The sequence below is a fragment of the Schistocerca nitens genome, chromosome 4 (genome assembly GCF_023898315.1).
Source record: "Schistocerca nitens isolate TAMUIC-IGC-003100 chromosome 4, iqSchNite1.1, whole genome shotgun sequence".
Taxonomy (NCBI): domain Eukaryota; kingdom Metazoa; phylum Arthropoda; class Insecta; order Orthoptera; family Acrididae; genus Schistocerca; species Schistocerca nitens.
Window position 1 is genome coordinate 892321252 of NC_064617.1, and position 9676 is coordinate 892330927.

The window sequence follows — 9676 nt, forward strand, 5'->3', positions numbered from 1 at the left end:
ACACAGCACAGCCAGTGATTTTCATACAGAGGTGGCGTTACCAATAAAAAAACCTAAACAGCCTACTTACATAGCCCCCATGCTCCCCACAAAAAATTTTACAAATTGTTTTGGGCACTGGGCAATACATATTTGTTAAAATTTTTCATAATCGTAATTACAATAACAAAGAAATCAAATGCACACACTTATTGATACAATGTTGGTCAAAAGCTAAAATTTTCTCACAGTCCATAAAGATAGTTCTGATCATTCATCATAATAGTAATTACAGTTTTTTTTCACAAAGTCTCATTAGTAAAAGATATTGCACACAGAAGTAGTGGATTTCCATGCAGTCTTGAAGAAGTAGTGTTGTCCTTCCAATGGAAAGACAGTGCTGACTCTTGACATGCTGACAGGTAATGGGCCACAACAGAGCAAACCCACAGCGGAGTCATTCGACGTTTTGAAGAATATCGTTTGGTAGGTCATCACAGAGCAGACCCACTGCAGTCCAGGTAGAGATTACGGTATTGGTGGGCCACCAGAGGCGCAGACCCACTGCAGTCCTTGCAGAAATAATGGTACTGGTGAGTCAGCAAAGACGCAGACCCACTGTAGTCCTTGTAGAGACGGCCAGCAGCCATCTGTTGTAAATGTGCAGGTGCACAATCACCATCGAAGAGTCTTGCGGACAATATAGCAAGTCCATAAACCACCACTTGTGCACTCACAAAGTTTTTTTAATTGTCCTTAGAACCAGCAATGCTGTTATCCAGTCCCTTGCTGAATTATTAACACACGTGCAAACACTAACAGTCCCTACTTCTCACATATGTCCATATACTATGACCAACAGAAACGTGTGCAGTGAAATGTAACTTACAAGTTACTTAATTTGATGAACTGGTGTCAATTACAATTTTATAACATAAGAATACAATTACAAAGGTACAAAATACATCATTAAAGAACATAACAATACAGATAACATTTGTAGTAACAAACTTTACAAAAGAATAGAAATAAACATGTACATCAGTGTTACAGGAATTATGACATAAGTAAATGAATAAAATAATGAGAATAGTTTTCGAAACATTAATTTCACACATGAGCATTGAAACAAAACAGAATTAATAATGTCTATAAACATCTTTACAAAGAAAATAACATAGTATTAGAAAAATTCTACAACATAAATCTTATTAGCTAAACACATAGAGACAGGAAAAAGACAAATACGCAAGGGTTCACAAAAACATAGTGGGATAACACAAGGAAAGGACAGGGTTTGTTTTACTGCAGTATTTTGCAAACAAAACTTTCTTTACTTTTTGGAGATCTACCTTCATTCATCATTATTCCCAAAAAGTCCTATCTATACCTGCTTTCTGTACTTTTCTCGTATAGCCTCTCAGTGCATTTCTTCAAATTCATCGCAACTCATTCTCTTATAGGCTACCCCCTCTTAAGCTAACTTAAATCTACTGAGCTCAGATATTAAACTAAGGGACGAGGCAATGCAGCAGCACAAAACAATTAACATAAACAGCAATGACAAAAAAATTGAAATTTGCAAAGCGAGCTACAGTAAATCTAAATTACCAAGCAATTCAAATTACAACTAATATGAGGCAATGCGCAGCAAACAAGAAAAATAAATCTGGCTTAGCAGAGTAACACAAATTCAAATTCAGCAACACTATGCCTGGCAAACAGCAGCAGAAAATGAAATACCTAAACATGACATAGCTCAAGCAGAAAAAATAGTACACTAAAGATAACAATGCAGATAAGGGAAATGTATAATCACATCTTAATGTCTAAGTAATTAAAGTGGTGCACCACAAAAACTTATTCTATGAAATAAATTACCAAGTATTGTAAAGAAAATTATGTATGCAGTTCCTGTGACGGGAAATGTCTTTTTGTGCTCCCTCATTTTTTTGGAAATATATCACAAAACTATTATATACTGGATCTGTAGACAGAAAACATTTATATTAGTACACCTATAAAATTTTATTTTAACCAATGCTGCAGTGCAGCTAGAAACTAGATATCAAATGAAATAAGCAATTACGCAAACCAAAGCATAAAAATATCATTCAATAGTCATGTGACATTTCATAAGTTAGTAGACATTCTCTCAACTCTCGTAGAAAGACGCTTGTCCTAATCAGGTGTGCAGATGTAAGAATGTTTCCAAGTTATTATTAGCGTGTCGTATTTACGATGCTTTCTACAAAGGAACGTCAATAGCGAGGATAATGGCCTCCCTTTTTTTTTTCTACCTGTGCTGCTGAAAAGGGCTCGCAATAATGGCTTTTTCTCCAGGCGTCTGACACACCTGGCCGCTCAGTTGAGTGCCCACGACGCATTACGTGCAGGTGGTCACTGAACTTTCTTACCGAAATATTTACGACACCAGTTTCCGCTACAGTGACAGTCTCATATAAATATATTTCACACATCAAGAATTTGGGTTACAAATCTGTAGAAACAAAATCCTATAAATATAACAGCGTCCAAAAAATTTTAGCCAGCATTGTGATACATTTACGCATTTACACACATTTCCTACCTCTTAAAGTACGATTCTTGCTTTCCAACATCCTTTTTCACAAGTCAGTGTCCCTAACCGCTACTAATTACTCCTTACCTTATTACACATATATATATTCGTCGACGCTTCTTTAATATTTCATTATATGAAATATGTAGCATAATCAAATTCCTCATATAGCATCAGCTTCTTGACCATAAACATACCTCAGCAGCATAATACACATCGTCGTCGTAAAAATAACATCATAACACCTCAGTCAACTCTCAAAATCGTCGTAGCTTCCTCCAATAATTTCAAAACCTAAAAAGAATTCTCTGCTCATTTCAAAAGTGTTATCTACCTCAAACGTACTTTAAAATCATGCTCCCTTACCAAATACATCTTTCAAAGCTCTCATAGTATCACAATGGTTCCAAAAAAAATATGAACAGTTCACAAAGTACAGACAAAATACAATTTCATAAGTGTGAAGTTACCCAACTGTGTGATTACGTAAACATCTGTCACTAATGTAGTAAAAAAATGTTTGTTTCTTTGTTAAATAATCAGATAGCTGTGTAATTTATGTGTTAGAGAAATATGGTACCGATGTGTAAAGTTGTATAAGCAAATACCACATTAGCTAGGGTTCCTTGTGCTTGCCAAACACATGGTACACAAAGTAAGCGTGTACCCCCCTGAGGATAAATGTAATTATACCCTCAGGTGTTACAGATTACAGCAATGGAATGAAATGTATCACGGAAAACTTTCTTTGTAATTCAAGAATCTTGAAAAATAAATGGTTTAAGTACAAAATTAATCACTCAAATGCGTGTCCTGTAGCGCTAAATGTGCGTCTTGCTGTAAGATAATCTCTGTGGAAGTGTGGTAGTTATTGTCCTCCGAAAGCTAAGTTCTGCAGAAGCCAATGTACTTACCTCATGATAAACAAAAGTGAAATGCTTTGCCTACAGATATCTTAGTTATTACGCTTATTGCTGTGATGAAGAAAGTACTGTGCTGTAACGTATTGTTGTGCTACGGAAAAGGCAGTCTCATTGTAGCTATACCACAAAAGTTGCTACTAAAACCTGTTTTACTTTCCAGAAGAATTCAGAAAAACTGTGCAGATATAAAACAGATACACCGCAAAAGCAACATTGTAAATTGTCACTCATTAGTAGCGTCGTGATAAAACCGTGTAGTTGTCACATAAACTAACCACTGTGTCGACTGGTATCTCACAGAAAGTACTTTAAATCCAGAATGTATTTTCGAGTAAACCAAAATGTTGCATTAAAATCTCATTAGCAGTACCAGTATGTGTCCTAAGTATGTAAGCCTGATAGTCGTTACGTAATCGTGCAACTAACAAGCAAGAATGTACAAATAACAACATTGTGTAGTCTGTTCACTATAACAATGCATTCGTAATTTCTGTTTAAATAAGTTCTCTTGGTTCTTGACTGAATATTTAACTTAAAACATTGTTGCATGGTAACAGTTTCTAAGTCTGACAAAGCATACTAGAAATGTGAAGTGAAACGTTTTATGGCAAAGACAAAGTTAAAAAAAACAGATTATCTCTCAATAAACGGTTTTACATGTGAAATGTGATGTAAACCTTTACTCTTCATAGTACTCAGACTTTCAACTGAAAAGCAATTGTCATGTTTTATACATCGGTAAAGAATGCTAAAATTTTTCTCAAGGCTAGCGTCTTATGTTATTTTTCTCGGAGCCAGCGGGCGCACGCGGCTGCCTGCTGTGCGAGTCATTGTCTGTCTCTTTGTTGGCGCGAGCCGTTACTGGGATTAGGAGACCTAACTTCTACAAATTCACTCTGACGAGAAGGCCCTGCCCTGTTTAAATCCCGCCAGTTCTGATGCAATTCAGGTCTGTCGTTACGATCACATCGTCTGTCGTCATGTTGGTAGGTTCCGTAGTTTCTTCCTTGTCCGTCACGTGGTGGAGAATTTCTCCCTGAATCGTAACTGTGCGCCGAACTGTTGCGTCTGAAGTTATTCTGTCACCCTTGATAATAATTGTTTTGGTTCCCATATTGTCTGTTTCTCTGATTGTCTCTGTGATAGTCATTACCGCGGAGAGGTGATCTTTCCCTGTAATTATTACTACTCTGCCAACGGTTGTCGTACGGGTGGTGTCTGTTTCAGTCACGATTTGTGTTGTGAGAATAGCCTTGTCGCTTCCAGTTATTATTTCTTTCATCGCGGAATTGTGACAGATGTGACCTGTAATTGTTGTGCTCCTGTTCTCGCGTTCCGCGATTGTCAGTGTCGATTTCCAGTTCTTGTAACAGTCCCTGAAAAGCTTCAATGTCGTCTTTGCAACGTCCTGCTAAAATAATATGCCGTAAATGTTCAGGTAATTTGATTAAGCAAATGCGGATGAGTTCTTAGGGGCTGTGTGGGTTTGAAAGATACTGATTCTTATGCAACATGTCTTCAAAATATTTCATAAGACTGGAAAATTCAGATTGTTCGAAACGTTTCATCATTATGATGCTGTGTTTTACTCGGTCTTGTGTAGCTTGAGACCAATACGCTGAGAGGAAGGCATGATAAAATTCTCCTTCACTGTGACAATCGTGAATGACCGATCGCATTCTTACAGCTGGTTCATTCTCCAAGTAGCCACACATAAATTCTAACCTGTGCTCCAATGACCAGTTGGGAGGAAAACAATGAGAGAATTGATGGAGCCATGCTTGTGGATGAATGTCGTTGCCAGAATTCCTAAATGTTTTGAATTTACGTGTAGTAATGAACAGCTTATAGTCAAAATCATCATGTCGGCGAGTCGCACGTCGGTCATTGTTACGTCGTTTCGGCGGTTCCATCTCAAAATTCGGTATACCTTGCTAATTTCTTTCATAATTTCCGAAGTGCCCGGAATTATTATTTTGTGGCTGTTCCATATTTCTATGTCCCTCTTCCCGTATTGGAGCACGAGTGTCCTCTGAAATACGTAATTCTTGTATTACCTGTGTCAGCTGATCTTGTACTTCCCGGATTTCTCTTTGGTGTTGCGTATTAATTTGATTCTGATTTTGTTTGAATTTCCTAATTCGTTCGCACTCTTCTGGGTCATTAAAGACTACCGGTTTTGTGTCATTCAGATTATCATCTACCTTCGTAGATAAATTATTTAGCTAATCCGAAAGTTCAACTACTTTCTCTGATAATGAACTAATTTCCTCCATGTGTCTTTCTGAACCAATTTTCATAGTATCTACTGTGTCCTTTAAGTTTTCCTGAATTTTTGCAAGTTGCGTAACCGAATCGGTAGATGCAACTGAGTCAATTTTAGCTTGCAAGGTATCGTGATTTTCATGAACTATAGTTTGCAGTTCCTTTATGGCTGCTTCGTGATTCTGTCATGCATTTTCATGACGCGAAAAAATAGGTTGGAAATGCTCACAAATTTGTGTTTTTACGTCATTACATACTTTTTGACATTTCGATTCGATTTTATGTAACTCAGTAGTTAAATCTTCACGTGTTTGTTCAAGTGTGGTGACTAACTTTTGAAGATTTTGTTCCATTGTGTCTAACTTTTGAAGATTTTGCTCCATTGTGTCTAACTTTTGAAGATTTTGTCCTATTTGTTTCTGATTTTGTTCAAGCGTTGTGTCTAACATTTGAAGATTTTGTTCCATTGAGTCTAACTTTTCTAGCCTTTGTCCGATTTGTTGCATTAACTGTAATAACAATGCACTGGTGTCTGAAACATGTTCCTCAGTGCTTTTCGGCAGTGAAGTTGCACCGGCAACATTCACATTTTGACAAGAAGAAAATGTGTCTTGACTTATTTGAGAAAACGGTGAGGACCCAAAACCTGAATCTGCAGTATTTGCAAAATTGTGTCCTGTCATTAATTCCCGTTTCCTGAGGCGGGCTGTTACCGACCGATCGATCGATAATGCTTCCCTCTTCACTAATTGTTTCACTGCCTACACCATTATTTGCAGCCCGCTCCATTTCCCTATGCAAAATTACCAAGTTACAACTTTGAACATTAGTTAATTCATTACACGGTGGCGCTAACACACTGCTTTCGCCTTCGCTGTCATTTCTCAGTTTACTTTGGAGCCTAGTGTTACGTTTTTCACACGCCATTATTGTCACAACATTTCACACGATAACACAGAAAAGCACAATTTGAAGAGCAAAAATAAGAGAACACATTAACATAGCACTGAAAATAATATCTAGTTAATTGCAAGCGCAGCTGCGAAATACTTGGTGCAAATCTACATGCATACCACAACTGTTTTACTGTACAATAATGAAAAACTACAACTACAAAGGAAATTCTCTCTATAATTATGCGCTAGCAATAAACAAAAGCTACACTAATTACACAAACTACAAGGAAAAAATCAGAAGATTCCAGTGAGGTATCCTCGGCTAAGGGTCGACATATGCAACGTCCCCTTAGAAAAATTATACATGACTGTGCTTAAACTGACACACAATATTTTGTTAGCGCAACGCAATCTGACTTTCAATAATCCCTACAAAAGAATGGCCCTGACTAACATTAACCTATACCTTTCACAAATCACTTACCTCACAAAAATCTTGGTTACTCGAACTACTGCAATACAGCAAGCGCCACTACTGCCAGCTAAATAAAAGATTCAAACTACGGAAAGCACTAACTACTGATAGGGATAGTTAGCAAATGAAAGATTTTAATAGAGAACAAACAATGTATTTACCTTAATATCATCAAAAGTCATAATATATATAGCAGTTCATGACATCCAGTCTTACAAATTTCAAAACTCCGCCATCTCTCTCCCCACATCCACCACTGCTGGCGGCTCACCTCCAACTGCGCAACGCTACGCGCTGTTCACAGCCAGCTGCCTAACACTACAATGGCGAGTATTACAACAATGCAAAGCAGCCACAGACTGCACACAGCACAGCCAGTGATTTTCATACAGAGGTGGCGTTACCAATAAAAAAACCTAAACAGCCTACTTACAGTGGTACCAGACTAACGTGGATGCAGATGGTCCTCACTTTGAGCAACATTTGTAGGCTGGAACGTAAATATTGTGCGCAATGAACACATGTTACCGTCTCATGTGGAAATTAAAATGGGTTTCTTTCACTGGTTTGTCGTTGTCTCTCTACTGTATATTCTTAAATATGTTTTCAGAAAGTTTCACTGTCCTACGATCACTTGTTTCTCATGTGGCCCCCTCTCAAATGGTGAATGTCTTATGATAACCAAACCGTGTATTTAGTTAGTTGCTGTTTCGTCTACAGACTGCTTCACCAGCATCATATTCCATGATTAGTACATCCAATGATCGAAACTATTTTTTAGGTAGTACAGAATCATGGTAAGTACCTTTAAAATAGAAGAAGGTTTCTCCTGTCATACCCGAAACATTGTGGAATCAACGTATCCTAGCAACAGTAACGACAGTTTTGAGGTCATCAACAGCTTTAAATTTGGAACATAATCGTGATCTGAAGAAGAGAAATTGTGTCCAGACAAAGGTATAATTAGCAACAAAATGAAGAAATGGAAAAGAAACATTCCTGTTTTCGGCTGGATACACAGTTGTCACACCACACACTAAGGACGCGTTTTTAAGTGGTGAAGAGTGCCGTACTCAGAACTTCTAAAATGTCAAAAGCCGTCTGCTTCCCGCATTTGCCTAACTGGCTCTTATACCACGGATACACACAAATATAAGTGTGTCTATATTGTTTTTCACATGGATGCCTATGTCGTGACAAGATGACAGGCGACTGTAATAAAACCACTGTGAGTGATTTGGGATTTTAAACTCCACCTTCTGTAAAACACAATGTATTTTATTTCTGTTTCCCAAAATACGTTTCGACATCTTTATGCATCTCGAATTATTTCTGAAACTACCGCACGTTAATTGTGGAAGCGGATTTGTACAGGGAGTCTTGTTTTTAAGTCTTTCTCCCGTAGGACGTATATCATGTTTTCCGTCTTGTTGTGCAACTTTGGCGTGTTTCCTTTTTCTTAATTAATGAAAAGCCGCTCCAGGTGCAGTTTTTAGAACTTTAATAAGTTCACATGACCGATTTCGGTTTTTACGTTAGGCTGTTACCAAGTGTATATGAATCTGCCAAATATTAATAACTAATATGATGGGCGTATAGATACTGTCGTTTTTAAAATAGAAGATGGGAGACAATGTTTATGCATGTAAATTGCAAGTGCAGAGATAATATACAACTTACATTATGCTGTAGATAAGAAACGTCGAATAATAAAAACAGCCGGCCGGAGTGGCCGTGCGGTTCTGGGCGCTACAGTCTGGAGCCGAGCGACCGCTACGGTCGCAGGTTCGAATCCTGCCTCGGGCATGGGTGTGTGTGAAGCCCTTAGGTTCGTTAGGTTTAATTAGTTCTAAGTTATAGGCGACTGATGACCTCAGAAGTTAAGTCGCATAGTGCTCTGAGCCATTTGAACCATTTTTAATAAAAACAGTAGAATTCAAGTGGATTTTAAAAAAATTCGCACCCAGTGATGTCATGAGAAAAATGGGCTTATCGTAATTAAAAAAATACACAATCCGGAAAACTGTTAACATGCTTTAGCTTAAAATAATTGTATTCTGACATATTTCAGAACTACAGTTGTATGTATTTAAATATAGAAGCTGAAAGTAATTATTTGAAATCAGTAATAGTGTAAAACTGTTGCAATGGACGAAGTTTCGGAGTCGAGCTTGAAGGTATGATCACTAACAACAAAATTAGAACCAATGGGTACTGCTGAAGTTAATCGCATAGCTTGGACGTATCGTCGACTGCTTACAGAAGTATTTTCACAAGCAACTAACTACAGTTGCAATCTTGCGGAACATTTTTAAAGGAAGTTATCCACAAATGGGTAGCAGATATCCAAGAACTTGTTGCATTATTCGTTAAACGTCTTTTCCTTGGCTTTTTTCAGGTAAGCGTAAATTTCCATCTCTTCAAAAATGTTCATAAAGTAGCCCTTCGTCATTATATGAAGGATTACAAGGTTGTTTCTTTCATAAGGTGTATCTTCCATAAGATGAGCTGCAAATGCGGGTTAGCTACCTACGTTTTTCTTTTTAATTTGGTGTCT